The sequence below is a fragment of the Pleurodeles waltl genome, chromosome 2_2 (assembly GCF_031143425.1).
Source record: "Pleurodeles waltl isolate 20211129_DDA chromosome 2_2, aPleWal1.hap1.20221129, whole genome shotgun sequence".
Classification (NCBI taxonomy): domain Eukaryota; kingdom Metazoa; phylum Chordata; class Amphibia; order Caudata; family Salamandridae; genus Pleurodeles; species Pleurodeles waltl.
Window position 1 is genome coordinate 567,626,800 of NC_090439.1, and position 13,590 is coordinate 567,640,389.

A 13,590-nucleotide genomic window follows, 5' to 3' on the forward strand; every position below is an offset into this window, starting at 1 on the left:
CCTGGCGACAAAGTTTGGGTGATGGAGCCAGTAGAGCCTAGAGCTCTGCAAGACCGCTGGACTGGCCCATTTAAAATTAAGGAGCGGAAGGGGGAGGCCTCTTACCTAGTGGACCTCAAGACCCCGAGACAGCCCTTCAGGGTTTTTCACCACAACCGGCTGAAGCCTCATTTTGAGATGTCTGAGGTCAGTGTAGGAGGCTGGACTGGTTTGTAGTGAGTACCAAGGGGTACTTACACCTTGCACCAGGCCCAGGTATCCCTTATTAGTGTATAGGGTGTCTAGCAGCTTAGGCTGATAGATAATGGTAGCTTAGCAGAGCAGCTTAGGCTGAACTAGGAGACGAGTGAAGCTCCTACAGTACCACAAGTGTCATATGCACAATATCATAAGAAAACACAATACACAGATATACTAAAAATAAAGGTACTTTATTTTTATGACAATATGCCAAAAGTATCTCAGTGAGTATCCTCAGTATGAGGATAGCAAATATACACAAGATATATGTACACAATACCAAAAATATGCAGTATAGTATTAGAAAACAGTGCAAACAATGTATAGTTACAATAGGATGCAATGGGGACACATAGGGATAGGGGCAACACAAACCATATACTCCAAAAGTGGAATGCGAACCACGAATGGACCCCAAACCTATGTGACCTTGTAGAGGGTCGCTGGGACTGTAAGAAAACAGTGAGGGTTAGAAAAATAGCCCACCCCAAGACCTTGAAAAGTTAGTGCAAAGTGCACTAAAGTTCCCCAAAGGACAAAGAAGTCGTGATAGGGGAATTCTGCAGGAAAGACACAAACCAGCAATGCAAAAACAATGGATTTCCAGTCGAGGGTATCTGTGGAACAAGGGGACCAAGTCCAAAAGTCACAAGCAAGTCGGAGATGGGCAGATGCCCAGGAAATGCCAGCTGTGGGTGCAAAGAAGCTGCTACTGGACAGTAGAAGCTGAGGATTCTGCAGGAACGACAAGGGCTAGAGACTTCCCCTTTGGAGGATGGATCCCCCACCCCGTGGAGAGTCGTGCAGAAGTCTTTTCCTGAAGAAAGACCGCCAACAAGCCTTGCTAGCTGCAAGTCGTGCAGTTAGCGTTTTTGGATGCTGCTGTGGCCCAGGAGGGACCAAGATGTCGCCAATTGCGTCAGGGGACAGAGGGGTCGCCCAGCAAGACAAAGAGCCCTCTCAGAAGCAGGCAGCACCCGCAGAAGTGCCAGAACAGGCACTACAAAGAGGAGTGAAATGGTGCTCACCCGAAGTTGCACAAAGGAGTCCCACGCCGCCGGAGGACAACTTAGAAAGTTGTGCAATGCAGGTTAGATTGCCGTGGACCCAGGCTTGGCTGTGCACAAAGGATTTCTGCCGGAAGTGCACAGGAGCCAGAGTAGCTGAAAAAGACACGGTTCCCAGCAATGCAGTCTGGCGTGGGGAGGCAAGGACTTACCTCCACCAAACTTGGACTGAAGAGTCACTGGACTGTGGGAGTCACTTGGACAGAGTTGCCGGATTCAAGGGACCTCGCTCATCGTGCTGAGAGGAGACCCAGGGGACCAGTGATGCAGTTCTTTGGTGCCTGCGGTTGCAGGGGGACAATTCCGTCGGCCCACGGGAGATTTCTTCGGAGCTTCTAGTGCAGAGAGGAGGCAGATTACCCCCACAGCATGCACCACCAGGAAAACAGTCGAGAAGGCGGCAGGATCAGCGTTACAGAGTTGCAGTAGTCGTCTTCGCTACTTTGTTGCAGTTTTGCAGACTTCCAGCGCGGTCAGCAGTCGATTCCTTGGCAGAAGGTGAAGAGAGAGATGCAGAGGAACTCTGATGAGCTCTTGCATTCGTTATCTAAGGAAATCCCCAAAGCAGAGACCCTAAACAGCCAGAAAAGAGGGTTTGGCTACTTAGGAGAGAAGATAGGCTAGCAACACCTGAAGGAGCCTATCAGAAGGAGTCTCTGACGTCACCTGCTGGCCCTGGCCCCTCAGAGCAGTCCAGTGTGCCAGCAGCACCTCTGTTTCCAAGATGGCAGAGGTCTGGAGCACACTGGAGGAGCTCTGGGCACCTCCCAGGGGAGGTGCAGGTCAGGGGAGTGGTCACTCCCCTTCCCTTTGTCCAGTTTCGCGCCAGAGCAGGGCTGAGGGGTCCCTGAACCGGTGTAGACTGGCTTATGCAGAAATGGGCACCATGTGTGCCCATGAAAGCATTTCCAGAGGCCGGGGGAGGCTACTCCTCCCCTGCCTTCACACCATTTTCCAAAGGGAGAGGGTGTAACACCCTCTCTCAGAGGAAGTCCTTTGTTCTGCCATCCTGGGCCAGGCCTGGCTGGACCCCAGGAGGGCAGAAGCCTGTCTGAGGGGTTGGCAGCAGCAGCAGCTGCAGTGAAACACCGGGAAAGGCAGTTTGGCAGTGCCAGGGTCTGTGCTAGAGACCCGTGGGACCATGGGATTGCACCAACAATGCCAGGATGGCATAGAGGGGGCATTTCCATGATCTTAGACATGTTACATGGCCATATTCGGAGTTACCATTGTGAAGCTACACATAGGTAGTGACCTATATGTAGTGCACGCGTGTAATGGTGTCCCCGCACTCACATAGTCCGGGGAATTGGCCCTGAACAATGTGGGGGCACCTTGGCTAGTGCCAGGGTGCCCACACACTAAGTAACTTAGCACCCAACCTTTACCAGGTAAAGGTTAGACATATAGGTGACTTATAAGTTACTTAAGTGCAGTGAAAAATGACTGTGAAATAACGTGGACGTTATTTCACTCAGGCTGCAGTGGCAGGCCTGTGTAAGAATTGTCAGAGCTCCCTATGGGTGGCAAAAGAAATGCTGCAGCCCATAGGGATCTCCTGGAACCCCAATACCCTGGGTACCTCAGTACCATATACTAGGGAATTATAAGGGTGTTCCAGTAAGCCAATGTAAATTGGTAAAATTGGTCACTAACCTGTTAGTGACAATTTGTAAAGAGAGAGCATAACCACTGAGGTTCTGGTTAGCAGAGCCTCAGTGAGACAGTTAGGCATCACACAGGGCACACATACCTATAGGTCACAAACTTATGAGCACTGGGGTCCTGACTAGCATGGTCCCAGTGACACATAACAAACATACTGAAAACATAGGGTTTTCACTATGAGCACTGGGCCCTGGCTAGCAGGATCCCAGTGAGACAGTGAAAACACCCTGACATACACTCACAAACAGGCCAAAAGTGGGGGTAACAAGGCTAGAAAGAGGCTACTTTCTCACCCCCCCCCAAACGAAGGACAATAAGGCTAACCTTGGCCAGTTGAGACTTTATTGTCTAAGTGGTGATAAGTAGAGAGTAGCTCTGCAATAGACTGGTTACTCCCTTTATCATCCACTATATGGTTACTTCCCTGTGGGGATGTAAACCACCCTGTTTGAAGTTTTTTAGCTAAGCAACAATGTGAAGATGTATTTTCAGAGTTTCTATCAGTAAGTTTTAGTTTAGAGCAGTGGGAATTGTCCACTGAACCTATTTGTAGTGATGGAAATGCCAGACAGGGATGCTGTCTCAGTAAAGCCATAGCTGGGCAAAAACTTTGTCCAGATGGCTGGAAGAGAGAACAGGGATGCTGTTTCTCTTGATTTGGAGCAGGGCAGGGATGCTGTCCTATGAGCTCCACACTAGGGCAGGGATGCTGTCCTAAGTGTTGTGAGGCAGTGCAGAGTTTCTGCACTAAAGTTTCTCTGGGAGGGTTGGAGGGATGCTCCATGTTAACTAAAATGGTGCTCTTTTTCTCACCAATGTTAGTTATCCCACAGAGTGGTACTTCTACCTCAGGGAGTACAGCTTTGCCAGCTGATGATTCCCTTGGAACAGGTGCCACCCCAGGAGAGGTTTCTCCCACCACAGGAATGATATCCTGATTGGCAGGGTGGTTAGAGGATACTGTGATACCCTTTGTACCTGTTGATGGAGAGGGATCCTGAGTTTTCAGGCCTTCTCTCCTTTGCTTTTTCATTTCAGTAGAAATGAGAGGGAACAATTCCTCTGGGATGCCTAGCATGGCTGCATGGGCATACAACTCTACATCAGCCCAACTTGAGGCCTCTAGGTCATTACCTAAGAGACAGTCTACAGGTAAGCTAGGTGATACCACCACCTGCTTAGGGCCAGTAACTCCACCCCAACTAAACTGAATTATAGCTAAGGGAAGAAACTTAGTGGAGTTATGGACATCAATCATTTTATACTGTTGTCCAATGATGTGTTGTTCAGGAGCCACTAGGTTTTCAGTCACCAAAGTGATACTGGCACCTGTGTCCCTGTAGGCCAAGGCCTCAACACCATTTATTGAAACTGTCTGCCTGTACTTATCCATTGTAAGTGGACAAGCAGCCAGTGTGGCAAGGCCAATGCCACTAGGTGTGACAGAAACTGTCTTGGGACTGACTACCCCAGTTTCTATGATGGACCCATAAGTGAACCCAACTACACCCTTAACTTGACTGTTGCCAGCAGTCCCACCACTAGTACCACTACTGCTAGGGGCACAAGAGCTTGATGTATTAGTGGTGGTAGGCTCAGGGGGTTTACCTGGACAGGACTTATCCCCTGGCCTATGGCCTCTGTTTTTACACACAAAGCACCAAGGCTTTTTAATGTGTGCAGGTTGAGAAGAAGAGGAAGAATTTGTTTTATCCCCACCCTCTGAAGAGTGTTTAAGATTTGAAGTGGGATCTTTGGTTTTACCCTTATCCCCATGCTTATCTTGAGATTTTTCACCATCTTTCTTCTTGCCATCCTTGTCACCACCTGTATGAACTTTTCTGTTCACTCTTGTTCTGACCCATTTGTCTGCCTTCTTTCCCAATTCTTGGGGAGAGGTCAGATCTGAGTCCACTAGATACTGGTGCAACAAATCAGACACACAATTATTAAGTATATGCTCTCTCAGGATTATGTTATACAGGCTTTCATAATCAGTAACTTTACTGCCATGTAACCACCCCTCCAAGGCCTTCACTGAATGGTCAACAAAATCAACCCAGTCTTGTGAAGACTCCTTTTTGGTCTCTCTGAACTTCATCCTGTACTGTTCAGTGGTTAAGCCATAACCATCCAGGAGTGCATTCTTAAGAACTGTAAAATTATTGGCATCACTTTCTTTCACAGTAAGGAGCCTATCCCTACCCTTTCCAATAAATGATAGCCATAGGATAGCAGCCCACTGCCTTTGAGGGACATCCTGTACAACACAGGCCCTCTCAAGTGCAGCAAACCACTTGTTAATGTCATCCCCCTCCTTATAAGGGGGAACTATCTTGTGCAGATTCCTAGAATCATGCTCTTTTTCAGGATGACTATTGGGAATACTGCTGCCACCATGGGTTTCTAAACCCAACTTCTGTCTTTCTTTCTCTACTTCTAAGGACTGTCTATCCAAATCCAGCTGTTGCTTCTTGAGCTTCAGTCTGGTTTGTTCCACTCTCAATCTATTGAGCTCCCTTTCTAACAATCTGTCATCAGGGTGGGTGGGAGGGACATGTCTAGAAACAGAAGTATGATATGAAAGGACAGAAGGAGACCTGTCCCTAACAGAAGGCACCCTAACAGCTTGGCTCACAGAAACATCACTTCTACTATGATGAGAAGGAATACTCCTACTGAGATGTGAGACCACACTATCTGTATGATGTGACTCAACATTACTTCCAACTATGCTAGGTTGTCTGCTAGGGGGCAGGCTTGGAAGTTTCCCTCCCACTTCTTTAGCTAGGGGAGCCCCAGAGTCAGAGTGGGAACCATCAGCTAACTTTTCAACAGGAGTGCCAGCTGTGGCCTTATCCTGTTCAATAAGCATATTCACTAACAGTTCTCTAGAAGGATTCTTCCTTACACTTAAACCTCTATCTATGCAGAGACTCCTTGCTTCTTTCCAGCTAAGGTTATCATAAGCAAGTTTGGACAGATCAACAGTTTGGCCTGTGCCAGACATTTTAGACAGTGTTTAAGTGACAGAAAAAGTGAAGAAAAAAGTTTTTCAGAACTTTTAGAAGACAGAAAAAAACTTTTTAAACTTTTTAAGAACTTTTTAGAAAGTTAGAGGTACTTTTCAGCACTTTAGAAAAGAAGTGAGAAAAGAAATGCTAAACTTTTTGGTTAGGTGTACATACACTGAACTTGTTTTGTATATTTTTCTCTTATGAAAAGTACAATGACAAAAGTGGTAAGTAGTTACAAAGTACTTATCCCACCGCTGCACAACCAATGTAGGAGGCTGGACTGGTTTGTAGTGAGTACCAAGGGGTACTTACACCTTGCACCAGGCCAAGGTATCCCTTTTTAGTGTATAGGGTGTCTAGCAGCTTAGGCTGATAGATAATGGTAGCTTAGCAGAGCAGCTTAGGCTGAACTAGGAGACGAGTGAAGCTCCTACAGTACCACAAGTGTCATATGCACAATATCATAAGAAAACACAATACACAGATATACTAAAAATAAAGGTACTTTATTTTTATGACAATATGCCAAAAGTATCTCAGTGAGTACCCTCAGTATGAGGATAGCAAATATACACAAGATATATGTACACAATACCAAAAATATGCAGTATAGTATTAGAAAACATTGCAATGTATAGTTACAATAGGGTGCAATGGGGACACATAGGGATAGGGGCAACACAAACCATATACTCCAAAAGTGGAATGCGAACCACGAATGGACCCCAAACCTATGTGACCTTGTAGAGGGTCGCTGGGACTGTAAGAAAACAGTGAGGGTTAGAAAAATAGCCCACCCCAAGACCCTGAAAAGTTAGTGCAAAGTGCACTAAAGTTCCCCAAAGGACAAAGAAGTCGTGATAGGGGAATTCTGCAGGAAAGACACAAACCAGCAATGCAACAATGATGGATTTCCAGTCGAGGGTACCTGTGGAACAAGGGGACCAAGTCCAAAAGTCACAAGCAAGTCGGAGATGGGCAGATGCCCAGGAAATGCCAGCTGTGGGTGCAAAGAAGCTGCTACTGGACAGTAGAAGCTGAGGATTCTGCAGGAACAACAAGGGCTAGAGACTTTCCCTTTGGAGGATGGATCCCCACCCCGTGGAGAGTTGTGCAGAAGTATTTTCCTGAAGAAAGATAGCCAACAAGCCTTGCTAGCTGCAAGTCGTGCAGTTAGCGTTTTTGGATGCTGCTGTGGCCCAGGAGGGACCAAGATGTCGCCAATTGCGTCAGGGGACAGAGGGGGCGCCCAGCAAGACAAAGAGCCCTCTCAGAAGCAGGCAGCACCCGCAGAAGTGCCAGAACAGGCACTACCAAGAGGAGTGAAACAGTGCTCACCCGAAGTTGCACAAAGGAGTCCCACGCCGCCGGAGGACAACTTAGAAAGTCGTGCAATGCAGGTTAGAGTGCCGTGGACCCAGGCTTGGCTGTGCACAAAGGATTTCCGCCGGAAGTGCACAGAAGCCGGACTAGCTGCAAAAGACGCGGTTCACCGCAATGCAGTCTGGCATGGGGAGGCAAGGACTTACCTCCACCAAACTTGGACTGAAGAGTCACTGGACTGTGGGAGTCACTTGGACGGAGTTGCTGGATTCAAGGGACCTCGCTCGTCGTGCTGAGAGGAGACCCAGGGGACCGGTGATGCAGTTCTTTGGTGCCTGCGGTTGCAGGGGGACAATTCCGTCGGCCCACGGGAGATTTCTTTGGAGCTTCTAGTGCAGAGAGGAGGCAGACTACCCCCACAGCATGCACCACCAGGAAAACAGTCGAGAAGGCGGGAGGATCAGCGTTACAGAGTTGCAGTAGTCGTCTTCGCTACTTTGTTGCAGTTTTGCAGGCTTCCAGCGCGGTCAGCAGTCGATTCCTTGGCAGAAGGTGAAGAGAGAGATGCAGAGGAACTCGGATGAGCTCTTGCATTCGTTATATAAGGAAATCCCCAAAGCAGAGACCCTAAATAGCCAGAAAAGAGGGTTTGGCTACTTAGGAGAGAAGATAGCCTAGCAACACCTGAAGGAGCCTATCAGAAGGAGTCTCTGATGTCACCTGCTGGCCCTGGCCACTCAGATCAGTCCAGTGTGCCAGCAGCACCTCTGTTTCCAAGATGGCAGAGGTCTGGAGCACACTGGAGGAGCTCTGGGCACCTCCCAGGGGAGGTGCAGGTCAGGGGAGTGGTCACTCCCCTTCCCTTTGTCCAGTTTCGCGCCAGAGCAGGGCTGAGGGGTCCCTGAACCGGTGTAGACTGGCTTATGCAGAAATGGGCACCATGTGTGCCCATGAAAGCATTTCCAGAGGCTGGGGGAGGCTACTCCTCCCCTGCCTTCACACCATTTTCCAAAGGGAGAGGGTGTAACACCCTCTCTCAGAGGAAGTCCTTTGTTCTGCCATCCTGAGCCAGGCCTGGCTGGACCCCAGGAGGGCAGAAGCCTGTCTGAGGGGTTGGCAGCAGCAGCAGCTGCAGTGAAACCCCGGGAAAGGCAGTTTGGCAGTGCCAGGGTCTGTGCTAGAGACCCGTGGGACCATGGGATTGCACCAACAATGCCAGGATGGCATAGAGGGGGCAATTCCATGATCTTAGACATGTTACATGGCCATATTCGGAGTTATCATTGTGAAGCTACACATAGGTAGGGACCTATATGTAGTGCACGCGTGTAATGGTGTCCCCGCACTCACAAAGTCCGGGGAATTGGCCCTGAACAATGTGGGGGCACCTTGGCTAGTGCCAGGGTGCCCACACACTAAGTAACTTGGCACCAAACCTTTACCAGGTAAAGGTTAGACATATAGGTGACTTATAAGTTACTTAAGTGCAGTGTAAAATGGCTGTGAAATAACGTGGACGTTATTTCACTCAGGCTGCAGTGGCAGGCCTGTGTAACAATTGTCAGAGCTCCCTATGGGTGGCAAAAGAAATGCTGCAACCCATAGGGATCTCCTGGAACCCCAATACCCTGGGTACCTCAGTACCATATACTAGGGAATTATAAGGGTGTTCCAGTAAGCCAATGTAAATTGGTAAAATTGGTCACTAGCCTGTTAGTGACAATTTGTAAAGAGAGAGCATAACCACTGAGGTTCTGGTTAGCAGAGCCTCAGTGAGACAGTTAGGCATCACACGGGGCACACATACCTATAGGTCACAAACTTATGAGCACTGGGGTCCTGACTAGCAGGGTCCCAGTGACACATAACAAACATACTGAAAACATAGGGTTTTCACTATGAGCACTGGGCCCTGGCTAGCAGGATCCCAGTGAGACAGTGAAAACACCCTGACATACACTCACAAACAGGCCAAAAGTGGGGGTAACAAGGCTAGAAAGAGGTTACTTTCTCACAGTCAGTATGCTCCTTGTGACAGATGAGGGCATGGAAGAGGAGAGAGAGCCTCTCCCTGACCTCCTCTCTGCCAAAGAAGGTGATGGGTCAGTAGAGGGTGTTAATCTCTCTGATTCCCTGACTCTAGATCAGAGGGGAGGATGCTACGAGTTGTTGGAGCAGTTCTCTTCCCTGTTCTCCCTCACTCTTGGACTCACACACTTGTGTGTCCATGACATTGACACAGGAGACAGTCCACCTGTGAAGAATAAAATTTACAGGGTGTCAGACAAAGTGAGGTCCAGTATCAAGGGTAAAGTTTCCAAGATGCTGGCTCTTGGGGTGATAGAGAAGTCCAGCAGTCCCTGGTCCAGCCCAGTGGTGTTGGTTTCCAAGGCTACTGCTCCCAGGGCCAAGCCAGAACTTAGGTTCTGCATGGACTACTGGGGTCTCAACTCTGTCACAAAGACAGATGTTCACCCCATCCCCAGAGCTGATGAGCACATAGACAGGCTCTGCGCTGCCAAGTTCCTTAGTACCTTTGACCTCACGTCACGGTACTGGCAGATCGCCTAGACTAAAGGGGCTCAATAGGGATCCGCTTTCTCCACTCCTCAGGGCCATTACCAGTTCAGGGTAATGCCCTTTTAGATTGAAAAATGTCCCCGCTACCTTCCAACGGTTGGTTAACGGGGTCATAGCTGGCAAGGGTGCCTTCTGCGAAGCCTAACTAGATGACATAGCTGTCTATAGTTCCAGCAAAGAGGCACACCTGCTCCACCTTAAGGAGGTGCTTCAGACCCTGCAACAGGCAGGCCTGACCATCAAGGCCAGTAACTGCCAGATTGGGCAGGGTTCCTTGGTGTACTTGGGACACCTAGTAGGTGGTGGCAAGGTGCAGCCCCTCCAGGCCAAGATTGAAACTATCAAGGCCTGGCAACCACCTTGAACCCAAACAGAGGTGAGAGCCTTCTTAGGCCTCACAGGATATTACCCTAGATATGTCAAGGGCTATGGAGCCATTGTGTCACCCTTGACAGAACTCACATCCAAAAAGCAACCTAGGTTGGTGAATTGGACAGAGGCTTGTCAGAAAGCCTTTGACCCCCTGAAGGAAGCCATGTGCACGGCCCCCTTGCTCAAGGCCCCTGACTACTCCCAAAAATGGATTGTGCAGACAGACACTTCAGAGCATGGCATAGGGGCTGTTCTAGCACAGCTAAATGAGGAGGGCTGAGACATACCAGTAGTCTTTATAAGCAGAAGATTATTACTACGGGAACAGAGATGGAGTGCTATTGAGAGAGAAGCATTTGCTGTCATCTAGGCACTGAAGGAGCTGAGACCATACCTGTTTGGGACTCACTTCTGGGTTCAGACAGACCACAGGCTCCTCAGATGGCTCATGCAGATGAGGGGCTAGAATCCTAAACTCTTGAGGTGGTCCATTTCCCTACAGAGGATGGCTTTTATGGTGGAGCATCGCCTGGGGATTGACCATGCCAACACTGATGGTCTCTCCAGATACTTCCACCTTAGCGATGAGAGCTCCCAGGAGGTTTGGAAGCTCCCCCACTTTCAGCTGGGGGGGGGCACATGTTAGACCTGACAGCCTTAGGATGGTCACCCCTAACTTTTTGCCTGTCTCCCTCCATTTTGGACACTGTTTTTGCTGGTTTTAGGACTCTGTGCATTTTACTACTGCTAATCAGTGCTAAAGTGCATATGCTCTCTTCCTTAAAACAGGGTGACATTGAATCATACCCAGTTGGCTTATTTAATTTACTTTAAAGTCCCTAGTAAAGTGCACTATATGTGCCCAGGGCCTTTAGATGAAATGCCACTAGTGGGCCTGCAGCACTGATTGTGCCACCCACTTAAGTAGCCCCTTAACCATGTCTCAGGCCTGCCATTGCAAGGCCTGTGTGTGCAGTTTCACTGCCAATTCGACTTGCCATTTAAAAGTACTTGCCAAGCCTAATACTCTCCTTTTTCTACATATAAGTCACCCCTAAGGTAGACCCTAGGTAACCCTTAAGGCAGGGTGCTGTGTATGCAAAAGGCAGGACGTGTAGTTTACTTTAGAACTCCTAAATTTGTTTCACACTGCTGTGAGGCCTGCTTCTTTCATAGGCTAGCAATAGGGCTACCCTCATATACTGTTTGCGTGGTAGCTTCTGATCTGAAAGGACCAACAAGGTCATATTTATTATGGCCAGAATGGTAATACAATATCTTGCTGACTGGTGAAGTTGGATTTAATATTACTACTTTAGAAATGCCACTTTTAGAAAGTGAGCATTTTTTTCTGCACTTAAATCCTTCTGTGCCTTACAATCCACTTTCGACTAGGTTTAGTTGACAGCTCCCTTGTGCATTCACTCAGACAAACCCTAAACATAGGATGATCAGTCACACTTGCATACATCTGCATATTAAATGGGTCTTCCTGGGCTGGGAGTGTGGAGGGCCTGACACTTACATGTCAAAAGACCCTGGCAGACAGGATGGAACTAAAAGGGCAACTAAAAGGGGACCTTGTGCACTTTTAAGCCACTCTTTGAAGTCTCCCCCACTTCAAAGGCACATTTGGGTATTTAAGCAGGGTCTCTGACCCTACCAACTCAGACACTTCGGGGTAGACACCTCTTCCTCACAGACACTTCCTGGAGAAGAAACCCCGAACCAGAACCTGCAACCTGCCAAGAAGAACTGCCTGGATGCCCAAAGGCTGACCTGACTGCTTTTCTGCAAAGGACTGTTGCCCTGCTGCCTTGCTGCTCTCTGGCTGTGCTGAGAAGTGCTCCTCAAGGGCATGGATAGAGCTTGCCTCCTGTTCCCTGAAGTCTCAGGACCAAAAAGACTTCATTCCTGCAAAAGAACTCCTTGTGCAGCGAAAATTGACTCACGGCCTGCAAGAAAAGACGTACAGCTTGCATCGCGGTGAGAAAATCACCACACACCGAACCAAAACGATGCAGCCCGACTTCGCAAGCAGAAGATCAACGCAGCGCCAACATTGCGACAGGAAATCCCACGCATGACCCAGCGGTGTGATGCAAAGCCGAGCCGGAACAATGCAGCCCGACTTCCTGAGTGGAATCAATGCAACGCCTGCCTTGCGGTAGAAATTTCCACGCATCGCCCACCGGATCGACACAGCCCCTTTGTCTTCATCTACAAGTGCCAGATTTCAACGCATCGTCCCCGGGGCATCCAAAAACCCTGCAACCCGAAGAGGATCCAAGTCGATGCAAAGGTCTCCCTGCGTGGAAAATAAATGAAGCATCGTCTGTGTGTGGTCGGAGAAATCGATGCATACCTCCCCATTTTCCACACATTTCCTCCTCTGTGGTCCGTTGTGAAGAATTTGAACGCAAACCAGGTACTTTGTGCTTGCAAGAGACAATTGTTGCTTTTTAAGAGATTAAAGACACTTTGGTCCTCATTATGACATTGGCGGTAAGTCCCTCTTACCGCCATGCCAACTGGCGCCAACATACCGCGACCGCGGCGGTATACCACTACCCATATTATGACCCACACATAGCAATTCATCACTATACGGATACAAACACAAGTCCGCCAGCCCAAAGGTCAGTGATAAAATGGCGTTACCAAAACCCACACCATTACGCCAACAGAACTACGCCCACAGCATTTTGACCCACAAATCACTGCGGCGGACATCCAACCGCGGTAAACCATTGGCGGTACATACCGCTGCGCCCAAAATACACATACACATACAAAACAACACCACATTGGACAATTCAATGTACACACACCTGACACTCATACACACACCACACCCACACCACTATAAAACACACACCCACACTACCCACATCCCTTTACGACTCAAAGAAATTGACAAATGAGAGAGAGAGAGAGACACCAAGATCACCCACAGAACCAGAGCCACAGAACTCTATAACCCATACACCATCCATGCACCTCACAGCACTCACCCCAACACATCACCCCACACACCCTCACACACACCACACACATTACACCCATGGCACCACAAAGACACCCCAGGTTCTCAGAGGAGGAGCTAAGGGTCATGGTGGAGGAAGTCATCTGGGTAGATTCACAACTATTCGGATCACAGGTGCAGCAGACATCCATTGCAAGGAAGATGGATTTATGGCGGAGAATCGTGGACAGGGTCAACGCCGTGGGACAGCACCCCGAACTACGGAAGACATCAGGAAGAGGTGGAACGACCTACGGGGAAGGTGCGTTCCGTGGTAATAAGACACAAGATAGCAGTA